Source organism: Ceratotherium simum, chromosome 21 (genome assembly GCF_057802395.1).
Source record: "Ceratotherium simum simum isolate JZ-2026a chromosome 21, ASM5780239v1, whole genome shotgun sequence".
Taxonomy (NCBI): domain Eukaryota; kingdom Metazoa; phylum Chordata; class Mammalia; order Perissodactyla; family Rhinocerotidae; genus Ceratotherium; species Ceratotherium simum.
Window position 1 is genome coordinate 40,386,099 of NC_141920.1, and position 17,664 is coordinate 40,403,762.

A 17,664-nucleotide genomic window follows, 5' to 3' on the forward strand; every position below is an offset into this window, starting at 1 on the left:
AGTTGGGAAAGTCACTAAATGTCTCTAAACTTGTTTCCCGAAGTAGCAAAATGGTAAAACTATGCCTACCTCATAGGTAGCAGATACTGTCACATTCTCCCGAGCATTTCTGTCATAATACAGGCCCACCTAAATTCCAATTACCAGCATTTCAATCCCTTTGCCTGAAGGCTTCTTAGCTAGACCAGGCTCTGCCTCACTTTACTTACAGTCAGACAGGCCCCTGAGCAGCCCTCAAATAATAACTGGTATATAAATACCCCAGTTCCCTCAGCCCTTGGGAGGGACCACTCTGAAGTGATCCTTCTGTCCTGTCCCCAAAAGTACCTCAGTAGGGTTAAGCTTTAGTTGTCCTCAGTGGTAACCTGTGTATCAACAAACTCGCCCTTTGTTGGCTTCTTTCCCTTCCCTGTCTCCCTTCCCTACTCTCCCACCAGTGTTTCCTGGGATCTCATCCCAAATGGACTACTGGCACTCAGATTTCAGTCTCAGGGTCTGCTTCTAGGGGAGCCAAAATGAAGAAAGTTATGCCTGGTAAGCTCAACTCTCTGTGTGATTTGCCTGTGAGGAGGACGTTGCTGAATTTTGATTGGCTGAGTGGTTTAAACTCAAGTCATCCATGCACATTTACAAGCATAAAAGCTGTGATAACACCACTTACATTGAAGCAATGTTGTTAAGTTCTTCATTTTATGCTATCACAATTGCATTTATTTTAAAGATCTCTCCAAAAATGTCCTCTTCAATGGATTCTGCAGATAAAAGGATAAAAAAACCATCTAAATACACAGTCTTGCTTTAAAAACACCTGAAAGGATGTGTGCCTTTATAGAATCAATTAGATAAACAGTGTTAATGTGAATGAAGCTAGTATATGTTCCCACATGAGGACTGAGAGTCTCACAGAACTGTGTTGGGTGGAAAAGTATTTATTGTGGCTTAGAGTGGCTCTTGCACATGGGAGGGTGAGAAATGAGATGCCTCTTAATGACCCAATCCACAAGTCTAAAAACTAACTGCGCCTAACACAAGACTGTGAGTGGTAACCACAGTCCCAAAACAAAGAGGAAACACCATATGTTTCTAGTGTGGGAAGACTGCTGGGCCCTGCTGGTCTTATTGGCGACACCTGCTCTCCCAGCTGGGGAGCATTACCGGTGGTGTCATCTTCAAAAGCAAAGAACAGCAAACACAATCCAAAGAAGAACCAGAAATACAGGCAGATGGGACTGGTGGCTTGATTAGCAGGTTCCCGTACTTAGGGAAGTGGACTGGGGCCATCACGTCCTCTGTTTCCTGTGCTGGTGGTCCCCAGCACTCATCTTGGCGGTGATCCATCACTTGCAAAGTTATTCCAGATGGCCAGGAACTTCTTCTCTCACCACAACCTTCTCACCCCTCCTCCAATCCACCCAAAACCACAGCATCTAGGGTTCACTTAACACAAGGCAGTGGCCTTTGGGTTATCATTTATGGATGTCCTCAGACCTGTTTGCTCCTCTACCTCAATTTCCACCATTATTCAGAGAATCATAGACTATCAGAGTTGCAGGCCTCCTTAAAAATAAATAGTAATACCAATAGGGGCCGGCCCAGTGGCATAGCGGTGAAGCGTTCTGCTTCATCAGCCCAGGGTTCACCACTTTGGATCCTGGGCGCAGACATACTCACTGCTCATCAAGCCATGCTGAGGTGGTGTCCCACATAGAAGAGCTACAACTGTACAACTATGACACACAACTATGTACTGGAGTTTTGGGGAGAAAAAAGAAAAAAAGAGGAAGATTGGGAACAGATGTTAGCGTAGGGCCAATCTTCCCAAAAAACAAAAACAAAAACAAATATGTGTATAAACATACACACATACTAGATAGGTAGACAGATGATAGACAGATAGAAAATAATTAAGCAAATGTAGTAAAATTTATTTTTCTTTCTTTCTTTCTTTCTTTTTTTTTTTGTGAGGAAGATCAGCCCTGAGCTAACATCCATGCCAATCCTCCTCTTTTTGCTGAGGAAGACCGGCTCTGAGCTAACATCTATTGCCAATCCTCCTCGTTTTTCTCCCCAAAGCCCCAGTAGATAGTTGTATGTCATAGTTGCACATCCTTCTAGTTGCTGTATGTGGGACGCGGCCTCAGCATGGCCGGAGAAGCAGTGCGTCGGTGCGTGCCCGGGATCCGAACCCGGGCCGCCAGTAGCGGAGCGAGAGCACTCAACCGCTAAGCCACGGGGCTGGCCCTTATTTTTATTTTCTTTTCTAGCTTTGCTGAGATGTAATTGACATTATGTAAATTAAGGTGTACGATGTGTTGATTTGATACATGTATATATTGCAAAACGATTACCACCATAGCGTTAGTTAACACCTCCATCACGTCACGTGTTACAATTTCTTTTTTGTGACGAGAACATTTGAGATCTCTTTTAGCAACTTTGAAGTATCTGACACAGTACTATTAACTATAATCACCAGGCTGTACCTTAGATCCCCAGAACTTATTCTTCTTATAGCTGGAAGTTTGTACCCTTTGACCAACATCTCATGTCCCCCACTCCTTAGGCCCTGGCAACCATCATTTTACTCTCTCTTTTCATGAGTTTGCAAATAAGATGAAATTTTAACAATTGGGGAATATGGGTGAAGTGTATGTGGAAGTTCTTTTCACTATTCTTGCAACCTTACGCTATCTGAAATTGTTTCAAAATTAAAATTTAAAAAAGAGACAAGCCAACTATCAGAACACTACTATAACTATGATCACAGTTGGCAGTATTTTTTAGCTATTAAAAACCTATTTTTTAAGGACAAAAAACCTAAAATACTTTTAATAGGTTTTCTTTTCCTTTACTTTTCATTTTTATTGAAGTGAGAGTCACACAATATAAAACTAACCATTTTAAAGTGAATAATTCAGTGGCATTTAATTCTTTGATAATGTTGTGCAACCACCACCTCTATCTAGTTCAAAACATTTAATCATCTCAAAAGGAAAGCCTACACCTATTCAGCAGCTACTTCTCATCTCCTACTTTCCCCAGTCTCTGGCAATCCTTTTCTGTCTCTATGAATTTGCCTATTTTGGCATTTCATATAAATGGAATCATTCAATATTTGCCCTTTTTTGTCTGGCTTACTTCATTTAGCATAATGTTTTCCAAGTTCATCTATGTGGCATGTATCAGTACTTCATTCCTTTTTATGGCTAAATAATATTCCATTGCATAGATATATGACTATTTATCTATTTATCTGTTGATAGATCTTTGGGCTATTTCCACATTTTGGCAATTGTGAATAGTGCTGTTATGAACATGGGTGTACATGTATTAGAACACCTGAAATCTTGATGTTTGTTAATGTCTATTGATGACAAAATATAAATTCGTGCCTGAAGCATACCCAAGCTTAGACTTCTCAGATATATGAATAGATTCTCTTTTGTGCTTGAACTGGATTGGGTTGGTTTTCTGTAGACTTGAAAGAATCCTGACTGCTACAAAACTTTAAAATATCTTTCAAAATGCAGTCTTTTGGATCTATGAGAGAAAATCTGCTCATTAAGAATATATTTTTGAAACAAAACCAAGTAAAATTTTCTGAAGCTCAAAGCTCTCCTGTCCCCAAGAAACTTGAAATGAATAAGAATCTGAAATATTTCTGCACTAGACGAATGAGCTCAGCTAAGCACAGAACATTCCTGAACTGTGTCTGCCACCACAACGAGATAATCATAACACAGTCTTGAACCTGAAGCTCTTTGTGTGTGCCAGATTTAAAGAAGTTCATAGCACTTTATTTGTGAAAGAATTATAATTTTAAAAACCAGATCTTTCCTAAATCAATGGGTAATCATTTTTAGCAACACATCTGACCAGAAGTCCCGAAACACAAATGTTTCTTTTTTTCTTCTTTCACCATTTGCTTCCTCCATCTATCTTTCATCTCTTGTGGTCACAGGAATTTTAGTATTTTCTTTTCAAAAGTCTTCTAGGAATTGTCCCTGGTTTACTTGATGAAATCTTGCACCGCATACACTTCTTCAAAAGGACATAGTTTCATCTGATTTTTGTTGGAAAAAAACAAGTAATTGGAGAATTTATCTGCTGACAACTTCTCTTTCACTTAAAAAAATATTTCATCACCTTTAGTTCATTTTGATCCTGGAGTCGTTGACTCATCTGGTTTATTAGGATACAAATTTAATCTGAGTTCTGTCCAGTTTCCCTCAGAGTAACTGATGTGATGGAGTTGTTGAATAGAGTTTGTATCTCCTTCTGCCTCTCGAATCTCTCCACTCTGTTACTCTTCCCTCAGGGCTATTGTGGATTGAGCCAATCAAATCCCTACTTTCCAGAAATGTGATATTGGTGCAAAACATTCTAATCTAGTCTGGCCTGTTCACTTGAACTGAGGTGAATCTGGGAACTATCAGTCATTTTGGGGAACCATGTTTGGCCATATGGTCAGTGAATGTGGTCTGAAGAGTAAAAGGAGAGAGGAAAGGAGAGGAGAGGACAAAAAGGAGGGGGAGGAGCAGAAAGAGAAGGGACAGGGGAGAGAGAGATAAAAAGAGAAAGAGAAAGAAAGGGAGAGAGAGAGAGATTTTCTTGGCTTATATGACTGAAATGACAGTCATGAGACTTGATCAAGTAGACCAGTAATATCCCCAAGGACTAGACTTTTTTGTATCTCTTCTCTGTAATGAACGAGGCCAAGATGGTTGCTACAAGCCCTCAGAGCTATGTGCTTTCTTTCTTTCATCCAAAAGAGATCCAGAATTCCCACTAAAGTCCCATGAGTCATGCTCATTGGACCGAGATAGGTCACATGCTCATCTCTGCATTAATCACTGTGGCCAGGGGGGTGTGTGGGAAGTGGGAGGGACTATGTTGATTGGATGAGTATAGGTCACGTGTCCCACCCCTAGAGTTAGAACTGGAGTCAGCGCCCCCAGACCCATACAGATCCTCAAGCAGAAACCTGAGACTATCAGCAAGGGGGCAGGACGGAACTGCACGCTGGGAAGGGAACCAATGAATGTTCATCACATGCATCTTCTGGTTTGGCCAGACACCTCCGCATTTTTATAAGTCTTCCTTTTTAATCTACATTGCCTTCTGATAGTTACAGCCAAAGAATGTTAACTAAGATATCTAGACTAGAATAGTGAAGAGAGAAAAACTAATGGTGGCCTAAGTTTCAGGGGAGAGATTGAACACAGTGGGGTTGCATCACGGGACGCTTAGCTTACACAAGCGGACAATAACAGTTTAAATTGTTTGGGTGGCTCTGCCTACCATTCCACTCTCCATTGGAATGGCAGATGTCAGCAGCTCTTCCCTCAGCCCCCAGAAGTCTTCCCCCCCATGGTGTGAGCATCTCAACAAACATAATATGATTCTAGTATACATTTTGTAAAAGACGGCCCTACGCCAACCACTGCTTTACCCAGTACTCAACAAAAGGAACCAAATGGTTGGAGGAAGAACTGACCGAGCAGCACTTATTGAGGATGTCACTCTCCAATGTGGCATATTTTGGAAGGACTTTCAAAGGTAACTTTTCTAAAGACTTTTAAGGAATATTTTTCTAAAACACTTTTGAGAAAAATTTTGCTGATTTGTTAAATAGAGCTCCACCATATCTAGTCAGATGACTATGAGCCATCTGACGCTAATGAAACTGGTCGTGGGGAGGAATAGAATATCACTGTGTCCATGAACATGACCACTTCGATGGTTTGGCTCATATTGAATGATTATTGAAATGGTTCTCAGTACATTGCACATGTTCAGGACTTAATAGATGTAAAATGAATATGATTGATTTAGGCAAAATGGTCATTCTCAGTGACATAGCTTGGTGAGATAATCAGGACCCAGCATGTTTGAATTTGGTTTAGTAGACAGAGAGAGTTGTCCTAACTTCTAATATCACTTCTGCTATGAACTGTTTGTGTGATTTAAGAAAAGTTATGTAATTTCTCTGAGTCTCAGGTTTCCCCCCTGGTGAAATGGGAAGAAAAATGCTTACTTTACTTGTTTTTCAGAGTTATTAAAAATCAGTGGCCCGTGCTCTCTTGGGCAATAGCTGGATGTCTTTTAGGGCAGAATGAATGCTACTATACAGAAGGAAAAATATTCAGATGGAAAAAAATGTCAGTGCCTCTAGAGATACTCTGTGAACAGTTTATCCTGCCTAATGCACCCTTGGATGTTAAACTAGAACCAAGCACAAAAATACAGTCCAACAGTAAGCACAACAATCCTAATGGAGATGGTATTTCTAGAGCTGTGTTGCCAACTCCCAGCTTATGATCTTTGACCCAAAAAGCTCAGGAAAGGTATAAATTATGAAAAGTAGTCTCTGCTCTCCAGAGCAAAGCCTGATGCTAAATCAAACAATGAAAGAGACATTGGGAGCCAACCGCCCAGCTCTAAATTTTCCAAGCAAAAGAAGTAAATATAATAGGACCTGCTTATAGTGAATTTTGGATGTTGTGATGTACAGTGAAGTAGCATGAGGCCTAGGTGGTTCTAGGAAGAGCTCAGTTCTGGGGTTACTGAACCCCTTTTCCTGGTGAAGTTGTTTTACAATTTAAAAATTAAAAAGTTATATCTTTTCTGCATCAGCCTAAATCCTGTCCTTAGGTAGCCACGTGACTCTCTCAAGAGTCCGACGAGGCTTGTGAAGCTAAGCTGTCCATTAAAAGGACAGCTTTCATCACTTCCCATTGTTTTGGGGCATGTAACTATGACTATGTAACTCCAGGAACCCAGCATATCCTCTCTTGATATGTCCTGAGCAGAAATGGTTGTGTGTGGCCACTATAGACAAGTCAAGAACGTTTATAGCTGTACTATTTGTCATAGCCCCAAAGTGGAAATAGGTAGGTATTTACTCTGCAGCTTTATTCACTATTATTTTAGCATCTGAAAACTATAAGAATTTAGATTAGTTGTACAGAACCCAAGGAGAGTGAATGAGAATTGAATTAAATGGAAAGCTTTATCTGTTTCTAGACTGATTTTTTTTTGGTGAAAATGAAGTGTTTTCAATAAACCTACATCCCATGTCATGGGTAAAAAGTACCACCAAATTTGTTAAGAACTGACACCATTTGGCTGTCTCAGAAAACAATGAGTAAGAAGGAACAGAAATCTCCCCAAGCTAACTCAAGTAAATATGGATTTATGTAAGGATACCAGGGAAACTCGAGGACCTCAATTGCAGGAAATACAACTTGGCAGCCACTTTCTCTCTGTCTCCAGAGTTGCATGGTGGCTCATCTCTGTATCTTTCTGCCTGTCTGTTTCATCTCATTTCTCTTTGAGGCCTGACTCTCTCTAATTGCTTAATAGCCAGTATGTCACCAGTTAACCCCAAACGATGGCTTTGGTCTGAGTCTATATGACCCTCAGTCCTGGCTGATTGATTTTATTTCTCTCTCCCAGGACATACTTTGTAGACACTCAATAAATATTAATTTACTTGGTAGACACTCAATAAAAGTAAATTCCCATGAATCACTTGGTAGATAATAAATATTAGTATTTTCCTCCCCTTCAGAGAATGAATACCATTTGAGTAGAAAAGAATGTTTGTTTGATGGTGGGCTAGTGAAGTAATATTCTTTTCCTTGTCCTCCACTCACACAAGGTAGAGAAACTACGTCCAGTTGGGGGAGGCACACTTCTAGAAAGACTTGAGAAATTCTCAGACCAGTTTGGCAAATCTGCAAGATTTAACCCAGGTCACCACTGTTTCGTAAATCAACATACTCTTGTGTCCATGAAAAGGTTTTTATTTTCGTATCCCAAAAGTTGTAATTTGTGATTTTATTATATGGTAAAAGAAAGAATAATAAAAACCACTCAACACTCAACCTCAGGATGAGGGCTTTGGTTGCCCTTTGCGTTAACTCTGCTATGAATAAAAGTCCAAGTCTTTGATTGGGAGTGAATTGAAGCAGCACGTAACCTAAATGCTCAACTCTCTTGTGATGAGAGAGAGTTTCTACAGAAGCATAAAATAGGATGAGGTCAGTGACCTTCACCACGTATTCCAGAGATGAGATATATGACAATTTCCACTGACCCACAGACTAGCTCTACAAGGCAAATAGAAGTAAGGCCATTCTGTGTTTGTACACACCCCCCACCCACTCCTCACTCCCATCCATTCTCCACCCTTCCCTTCCCTGCTCTGTGCTGGGAGTCTGACCCTTGCTGACCAGAGCTCCTTGTAGCTGCTCCTTATTGGGTTTTGCCAATGCGAGCCACTGGTAGTATTGCCCTTAGACCCAGGCAACAGGGGCCAGCCCTGGGCCTGATAATTTAGAAATCATCACATATCACACACACACAAAAACCAAAAACTTATTAAAGGACACATGGGCACCGTCTGTCACTTGAGAGAGAGCTCTACCTTTAGTGCAGGCAATGCTTGGAGTGTGGGAGGATTTGAGGGCAGAGCCTTTAGATAAGAGAAAAGACACCTTAATTAACTTGTGAAATCTTTCCCCTCTGCAGGAATGCACTAGGTTTTTGAATAATGAAGTGTTGTTTTCTAGTAGTACTCGGGATCCATTTTCTTGCTTCTCTTTGGGTGTTCCAACTAATGCTCCAGAAGTACTCACAATTTAGTGTGGTATTTACAGCAGTTTCACATGGTAGCTGAGGCATATATGACGTGTTGTGTCTATGCAGCCTAGATGTCACTTGAGTGAAGTATGATACCAATTCTTTACATCTAGCAATTGGATGGACATCAAATGCTAAAACTGTGAACAGATTTATGTCATAAAAATATTTTTAAAGGTTTTATTAAATTAAAAAAAGTAAATACAAATATGACCTTTATATAGTTTTGATTTCAGTTTGAAATTAATTAGTAATTTGTTTATTTTTAAAATTTTAATACATTTTGAATATCCTAAAACTGTTGAAGAATAAAATTCCACTGAGTAAATTTTAAAGATCTTATTGGCTTTGCTCAGTGATTCCTGAATTGGGCAGCATCCAATCTAACAGATAGAAAGGAGCTCCAAAGAACTGTATGAGGCAAAAGATTTTTATAGAGCAAAGTGAGCAGGAACAAGGAGGTTATACTGGGCATTTTCTGATTGATTAAAGCAGGATTACTTTCCTTATATGGAGCAAAGGGAAGTCTTGGAGCCAGATCAGATAATTTGTGCTGAGCAGGCAAGTGGATTGGTTGATCTAGGCTTTCCTTTACAGGGAGAGCTGAGCATAGGAACTGGGTTAAGTTTTGGTTTGCTCACATGGGCTTAGCATGAGCAACTCCATCTTGGGCCTAATCTGGTTACTTCAACAGAATAAAAACAGTTTTTGAAGCAAAATATTAAAAATATTTTTTTAATGTATTTATTTATTTATTTATTTTTATTTATTTATTTGTTTGTTTGTTTGTTTATTTATTTAGTGAGGAAGATCAGCCCTGAGCTAACATCTGTTGCCAAACCTCCTCTTTTTGCTGAGGAAGTTTGGCCCTGGGCTAACAGCCATGCCCATCTTCCTCTACTTTATATGTGGGAAACCTGTCACGGCGTGGCTTGATAAGCAGTGCATAAGTCCATACCCGGGATCTGAACTTGAGAACCCTGGGCCGCTGAAACGGAGTGCATGAACTTAACCACTACACCACTGGGCTGGCCCCTAAAATTTTTATTTTTTACATTTACCTTGTAAGTTTTATGAAAATTTATTGTAATAGTGAGTACTTTAAGTACAATTATATTTTAGTTTTAATCCTTCAATCTTTACTATCAACAAAACATGAATAATGTGAACTCTAGATATAAAACATAGTAATTTTGCTGAAATTAAGATAAAAATTAATTTTATGGAATATATGAATAGAATAGAATATATATATATGGAATAAATTTGTGAATTTATTTTGTCTTCATTTATTACTTATCCAAATCCTGCTGGCCATACCCAAGACCAACCATATGTAATAATTAAATTTAGTTGTCTTTAATATTTTTTTGGTTTTCAATTATATAAAAACCACATGTTTACACATATTTTTCAATTTTGTGGTTATAGAGGTATATTTGCTGTTTTGAGGCAGGAGTTTGGAAAATTTTTTGTTAAGAGCCAGATAATAAATATTTCAGGCGTTGTGGGCCAGATAGTTTCTGTTGCAACTACTCAGCTATTATTGAGTAGAGTGTGAAAGCAGCCATAGACAATACATAAATGAATGGGCATAGCTGTGTTTCAATAAAACTTTTCTTACAAAAATAGGCAGTGGGCTGGATTTGGCCTGCAGGCTATAGTTTGCTGACCCCAATGTCAGGGGAAATAGACTCTGCAATGGAGATTTGCATGCAGGAAGTTTAATGGGGAGTACTGTCAGGGGACAACTGTAGGGGAAGTAGAATAGGGCAGAAAGGGAAGTTGCACTGGGATGCAGTCACAACAAACACCTCAACTGATCCCACAGGGAGCTCTGTATCAGAGGTGGCCCTTTAGTATTGTCCCAATTTGAGGCAAAGGGTCCTGGCCTTTATACCTCGACATGCCCCGGGTGGGAGGCCCGGGGTGTGACCTTGGACAAAGCAGCTGCTTTCAGCAGAGGGCATTGCCTGGAGAAGGACTCAGCTGTGAGCTGTCAGCACCTCAACCTCCCAGCAGCTGAGGAACAAGTGCCTCCATCTTGCAGGGTATGATATTTAATTTTATGTGTCAACTTGGCTGGGCCACAGTACCCAGATATTTGATCAACCATTGTTTTGGATATTTCTGTGAGGGTGTTTTGGGATGAGGTTAACATTTAAATCAGTGGACTTTGAGTAAAGCAGATTGTCCTCTGTAATGTGGGTGGGCCTCACCACATTAGTTGAAGGCCTGAATAGAACAAAAACTGACCTCCTGGAGCAAGAGGGAATTCTGCCAGCAGATGGTCTTTAGACTCGAGTTGCAACATTGGTTGTTCCCTGGGTCTCCAGCTTGACAGCCTCCCTACAGATTTTTTTCAACTTGCCAGCCTCCATAATCACATGAACCAATTCCTTAAAATAAAACTCCCTGTGTATATATATACATATATACACACACATATATATACACACAAACATATACATATACACACACATCCTGTTGGCTCTGTTTCTCTGGAGAATCCTGACTAATACACGGGATCTAGGTGATGCACCATAATATTTACTATGATTATCAAACTAAGAGAGAGAATAGAACGTGCACAGTCAGTAATCTTGCTTTGTAACTTTTAAATATTTAGACATATGTGGGCCTCCATTTGCACTCTCACCCCAGTCCAGTGGGGTGCTGGAGCCAGCACATACTGGATCTCAATAACTGATTGTATGCATCTCTTCCCAACTCCATGTTCAGTGACATCTGATTGGTAGCTTGAAATTGTCATTTCAAGTGGGAGTATTTATAGTGGGGAAAAGTTTATAGCAAACACTACAAATCAGGGCTTTTTTTTTTTCCCCCAAATAGCTGGATGTTAAACGTTTACTGTATATGACTGCCTAGGTTCCACAAATGCTGGAATGAGGCTTGCCTCCACACCAACAGTTCCACCAGGGAGTCCCTGCTGTGTGGTTCCATCTCTCTCCAGCTCTTGTAACTCCATTGCCTCCCCCCAACCCTTTGCAATAGGGAGGTAACAGCACCCCACTGTTGCTTTGCTCTCAGTGCTTTCCTGCCCTTTGATTGTTCCCTGGTGAGTAGGTGCACTACAGCCTCCGCATTTGAGCTATCTGGGATAAATTCTGTTTCTTGCTGGGACTTTGATACAAAAAGTGACTGGCAAATCTGTCTCTTACTTTATGCTCACCCTAAGATTCAATGACCATCTCCCTCTCCCCATCTCCAGTTTCTATCTTTAGGATTAACAGCTAATAAATTGCTTCATTTCTCATCTTCTCTCCTTTCTACTCTGTTCATTCCTCCCTCTTTGCCAAAGATACAGAAGAAAAGGGTTAGAATCTGCGCTGGGGCTTAAACCTGGTACAGACTTCCAAGACACACTCCAAAGGGACACCACCACAGCCAGTCATTTTGTTCTTCAGCCACCTTGGTTATTTAAAATATGTCTCAGTGTTGCTTAGTGAGGTTATTTTTGGAATCCCCAAATATATAAAAGGAAGACAAAAGCCAACTGTCACAATTAATTGGAAACAATATGTTTTAAAGTCTATTTTGTCTGATATGAGTACTGCTACCCCAGCTTTCTTTTCATTGCCATTTGCATGGAGTATCTTTTTCCATCCCTTCACTTTCAGTTTGTGAGTGTCCTTAGGTCTGAAGTGTGTCTCTTGTATGCAGCATATATATGGGTCTTGTTTTTTTATCCAGTCAGCCACCCTATGCCTTTTAATGGGAGCATTTAGTCCATTGACGTTTAAAGTAGCTATTGATAAGTATGTACTTACTGCCATTTTTTAACTTTTTTTTTTCTCAGTGTTTTAGTATTCCTTCTCTGTTCCTTACTTCTTCTATACAGAATTGATGGTCACTTTAGTTTGACCTCTGTCTGAAAGCTGTACTCTTTAACTCCCCTCCTCCCTCCTTTTATGTTTTTAATATCATATCTAACCTCTTTTTTGTGCATTTGTATCCATTACGTTCTAATCATGGAAATAGATAATTTTTCCTATTTGTGGTCTTCTCTTTTCCTTAAATCAGTCCCTTTAACATTTCTTGTAGCACTGGTTTCTTGGTGACAAACTCCTTTAATTTTTGCTTATCTGGGAAAATTTTGATCTCTCCTTCCATTTTGAATGATAACCTTGCTGGGTAGAGTATTCTTGGCTGTAAGTTTTTTCCTTTTAGCACTTTAAATATATCGTGCCATTCTCTTCTAGCCTGTAAGGTTTCTGCTGAGAAGTCAGCTGATAGCCTTATGGGGTTTCCTTTGTATGTAACTTGACATTCTCTTGCAGCTTTTAGGATTCTCTCTTTATCTTTAATTCTGGACATTTTGATTATGATGTGTCTTGGTGTGGGCCTCTTTGGGTTTATCTTGTTTGGGGCTTTCAGTGCTTCCTGTACCTGGATGTCTGTTTCCTTCCTTAGGTTAGGGAAGTTTTCATCTATTATTTCTTGAAATAGATTCTCTGCCCCCTTGTCTCGCTCTTCTCCTTCCGGGACACCTATAACACGGATGTTAGTGCGCTTGATGTTGTCCCAGAGGTCCCTTAGACTGTCCTCACTCTTTTTAATTCTTTTCTCTTTTACCTGTTCACCTTGGGTAATTTCTTCTAGTCTTTCTTCCAGCTCACAGATCCGTTCTTCTGTATCCTCTACTCTGCTTTTGAGTCCCTCTAATGAGTTTTTCATTTCCAGTATTGTATTCTTCATTTCTGATTGGTTCTTTTTTATATCTTCCATTTCTTTGTTGACATTCTCACTGAGTCCATCTATTCTTCTCCCCAGATCAGTGAGCATCCTTAACACTCTTAGTTTGAACTCTCTGTCAGGTAGGTTGCTCATTTCTGTTTCACTTAGTTCCTTTTCTGGGGTTTTGTCCTGTTCCCTTACTTGGAATGTATTCTTTTGCCTCCTCATTTTGCCTCTTTCCCTGTGCTTGTGTCTATGTATTAGGTAGGTCAGCTACGTCTCCTGCTCTTGGATAGGTGACCTTATGTTAGTGATGCCTTGGGAGGCGTCCAGTGTGCTTCCCTCAGTTCTCAATATTCCTTGGGTGGCCCCTATGTGGGCTACGTGTGTCCTTCTATTGTGGCCTGTTAGCTCTCCCTATAGGCGCCCAGGGAGGCTGAGTTATGCTCCTGGCCAGCTGTTGTAATGCTCAGCTGCTTGTAGTTGTTGTGGGCCCTTCAGTCTCTTTATCAGGTGTGGGGCACCCCAGCACAGTTGGCTGTAAGTTCTAATACCACATTTGTGTTGCAGTATTTCTTTTAACTGAGTAGGCCCCCAGCGTGGCAGGTTGTTAGGCTCAGGGCCTTACAATTGCAGTAAGCCTCTAGCCTATTATGTCTCTTGTCAGCTCTCTGAGGATTGCAGCTGGGTGGGGCTGGCCTCAGGCACAGGAGCACCCAATTGTTTCAGGCTTTGGAAGGTGGGGCAAACCTCCTATGTGGGTCTTTGAGAAGCACAAGTCTTCTGCAGCTGACAAGCCCTGCCACCCACAGGTCCACACACACAGTCAACACAGTCCTGCCCCGTGTGAGCGCCCCGACCTCCCGAAGCGGACCCAGTCTCTCCACGGCGGGAGCCCCACACACTCCGCCACCACCCCACACTCTCCACCCGCTCCTTGTGCACACCCTGCCCCACTCAAGTCGGCTCAGTTGCCAGGCTGCAGAGAATCCAGTCACCAATCTATGCAGGCCCTCATGTTGCCTGAGGGCTTGTTGTTGGGTGGGGCCAGTCTCTAGGGTGGGCTGCCTGCCCTGGCTGAGCTGGATTAAATCGGTGCTCTAGCGGGTGGGGCAGACCCTGGGCTAGCAGGTCTCAGGGAGAACTCCAATGGCGTCTGTGTCAGCACGCTCACACCAGGCCACAACAATGGCCGCCGCCAATGTCCCAGTCTCACCCCTCACCGAGATGCACTCAGGGCCTATCAGGTGAGTCTCTTGTCACCAAAGCACTGTGCACCTTTCTTTCTGGTGATTTTAGGGTGCTTTCTGCAGCGGGTGAGTTTGTGCGCGGGCCCTTTAAGAGCCAGTTTTAGTTTCTTTGTGAACCGGGTTTTCTGGGGGTGCTCCCCAATGTTTTAGTAGCAGCAAAGTCAGATATTATGCCGCTGGTCTCGATTGTGCTGGGTCCACAAAATGCCCACCGCGGGGGCGCTCCCCGGCTCAGGGCCCCGCGCCTCCAGGGAGGCTGCGTACCTGTGAGCTGCTCCCGGCGGCCGTGAAGCTGGCGGCTTGTGAAGGCGGCGTTTTTCCTCTCCAGAAGGGAGTCTCTGCCTCTTCCACCTCAGTGAGGATTGTCCGTTGTTGCAGGAGTTCCTCTCATCCAGTTTTCAGTTCTGTCTCAGGGGTAATTTTTCCACGAGTAGTTGTAAATTGGCTGTGTCCACGGGAGGAGGTGAGTTCCAAGTCTGCCTACGCCGCCATCTTGACTCCGCCTCAATTGGAAACAATATGTTTAATTTTAGAAGGCAAGCGTAATAGAAATCACGTGGGACTGTTCATCTCTGTTTGTCTCATCTCTTTCAATCATTTCAAAAATCAAAACCTCTCGTGGTTTCAGCCTGTAATTTTATATCCCCGCATGTCTGACTTACACTTTCAGTCATCACTCCTAATAATGAGGCTGGGCTTAGGACAAGAGTATGGAGCTGCTGTAGACTCCGGCATACTGTGCGGATCATGCGAGCTGTCTCATTGTCACACAATAGCTCTAGAGGTTGGAAATTTTTTCAAGTTGCCTCTGCTTCCCTAAGCACCTCTGGTCACACTACTTCCCTGAGTTGCATTAGTGATCTAGACAGTAGCTTTGGTGAGGTTTAATCAAGAACAACGAAGAGGACATTTCTGTTTTTTTTTTCCTTTGGTTTTGCTAACCACTCATGCTTTTTTGCTTCTCAGAGAAAGAGAAAGAGAGAGAAAGAAAGAAAAGATAAGAAAGCAGTGGATATTGGATAGGTCTGTTCAGCCACTCTGCCTTCTCCTCTTCTGGAAATAGACCCAAACTCCACCCACCCTGCCCTCCACCCCAACCAGTGAGGGGTAAGGTCCAAGGGAGTGGGGTAGATGGAATCATCTGACCAAAGCTGGACCAATCACATTTTCTGTCCAAGGAAATTGCCACTTGAATAGAGTTGCCAAGATGTAAGACAGTTATTTCTGAGACAGCCAGAAGTGGCATCCTTGAGAGGAGGTCCCCAAGCTACTGAGATTCTTAGAGGCATCTGGGTCCTGTCATTCAGCAAGTTGTTTAGCTCTTCCTTTGAATCCATGAGCTGTGCGTCATCTTGCCAATAAATCTCTTCATTTGCTTGCAACCCATGAACCTTAACTGACCCAGAAATGAGGCCACGCTTTGCCCAAGTATGAGATGGAGGGAATCACCATAATCTGAAGATAGGAGAAGGCCAGGAGAGCCTCTCTCAAGGCAGTCAAAGTGGAAAGACAGAAGATCTTAGAACAACCAATCACAGTAAGTCTTTGAAAGAGCCTTCCATCCACAGCAATCTGTTTTCCTAGCCTTCAGACCTCACCAGCAAAATTATGGATACTAAGGAGCTGGGGAAATCTACTTTTGACACACTTCCAAAATACTCATTTCTGCAGTGGTGGAGGCCTTGGCCATTATCTAGTCTATATTACTAGCTTCTAGATCTAAAATGTAAATAAAGTTTCTTTTTTTCTTATTCTGTACCATTCCACAATACCAAGTTAAGATCTTAAGTGAGTTTGACCAACAGTTTCACATTTGGATTCATATAAAATTATCTTCAGAGGAATGATCAATGGCAAAACCATGCTCACAGTCAAGGGCAACTCCAAGAAAGGATTTGCCAAACTTATGCTAAAATGGAATGGGTGGGGGTGGGGGAGGGGGATGGCAATTATTTTCTGAAATGTGATAGTAATAATAAGACGAATAACAGGAAGTAAGACTTCCTGTACAATCATTGCGTGCCACGCAATGTTCCAAGGGCTTGTTGAGCATTATTCCATTTAATCCTTAAAACCAAGGTACTATTAGTAATACTGTATTAAAGATGAAAAATCAGACGTGAAGAGGTTAAATCATTGGCCCCAAATCACTTGTTAGTAGTAAGTGGCAGAGCTGGGATTCAAAACCAAATTTCCTGACTCCAAATTCTATGCTCTTAACCACCATGCTAGTTCCTACATACCAATCTCTGTGGGGACTCCATTATTTGTCTTGGATGCTAAAGCTGAATGCTGACATAGTCAAAGTCCTATTTTGCCAAACCTTGGCTACTGTACTGCAATGACACAGAATTGGGGAAGCACATCCCAATATCTGCCCACCATAGCACAATGTAGCCCCTCACTCTGAGTCACAAGCAAAGTTGTCCCAATAGGAGGGATACAAACTGATGTGATAGTGGTAGATATCTCACAAATAGGCCATCATAAGAAAAATAAATTCATATAAACAATAATAATAAATAATATGTAATTTTTAACATTAATCAAGTTCTCAGAGGAGGGAGAGGCTTTCCTTGTAGATCCACATGGAAGACCAGGATAAGGAAGGACACTGAGCCCAGAATGGCCAAGATTGGGAATCTGTCTGATAGGATGGCCTAGGTTATGCTGCAGAAACAAACAACTTCCAGTCTCAGTGGCTTAAAACAAGGTTTATTTTTACTCACACTACACGAACCATGTGAGCCGGCTGTTCCTCTGGCTACCAGAGTGACCTGGGAAGGGGGAAGAGAATATAGTGAATTCTCTATAGTCTCTTGACGTTTCTGTGTGGAAGTGACACACGTCTCTTCTGCTTACATTCGTATTGACCAAAGAAAGTCATATGGCCGTATATAACTTAAAAAGTTATGGGAAAGTTCACTGCCATGTGCCCAAAAGATGGAAGCCCAGAAATAGGGTGACCAGGACTACTACTTCAGTGGCCTCTGAAAGATAAAGACTTGTTTGTGAGGATGATACAAAAGTACCCACTACCTTTCCTTTTCTGATCCCTCTGAGAGTGAAG

General features: G+C 41.6%; 1 long non-coding RNA gene across 1 annotated transcript in view; it reads right to left on the minus strand.

The window, feature by feature from the left end:
• LOC147914292 (uncharacterized) overlaps positions 1–15,139 on the minus strand; it is a 38,735-nt gene extending 23,596 nt beyond the window's left edge. The window contains exons 1-2 of the long non-coding RNA XR_015555653.1: positions 14,859–15,139; positions 662–752 (exon numbers count right to left, since the gene is read on the minus strand). This is a non-coding gene — a long non-coding RNA (uncharacterized LOC147914292). The remainder of the gene's footprint in view (positions 1–661; positions 753–14,858) is intronic.
• Between the last annotated feature and the right edge of the window lie 2,525 nt (positions 15,140–17,664).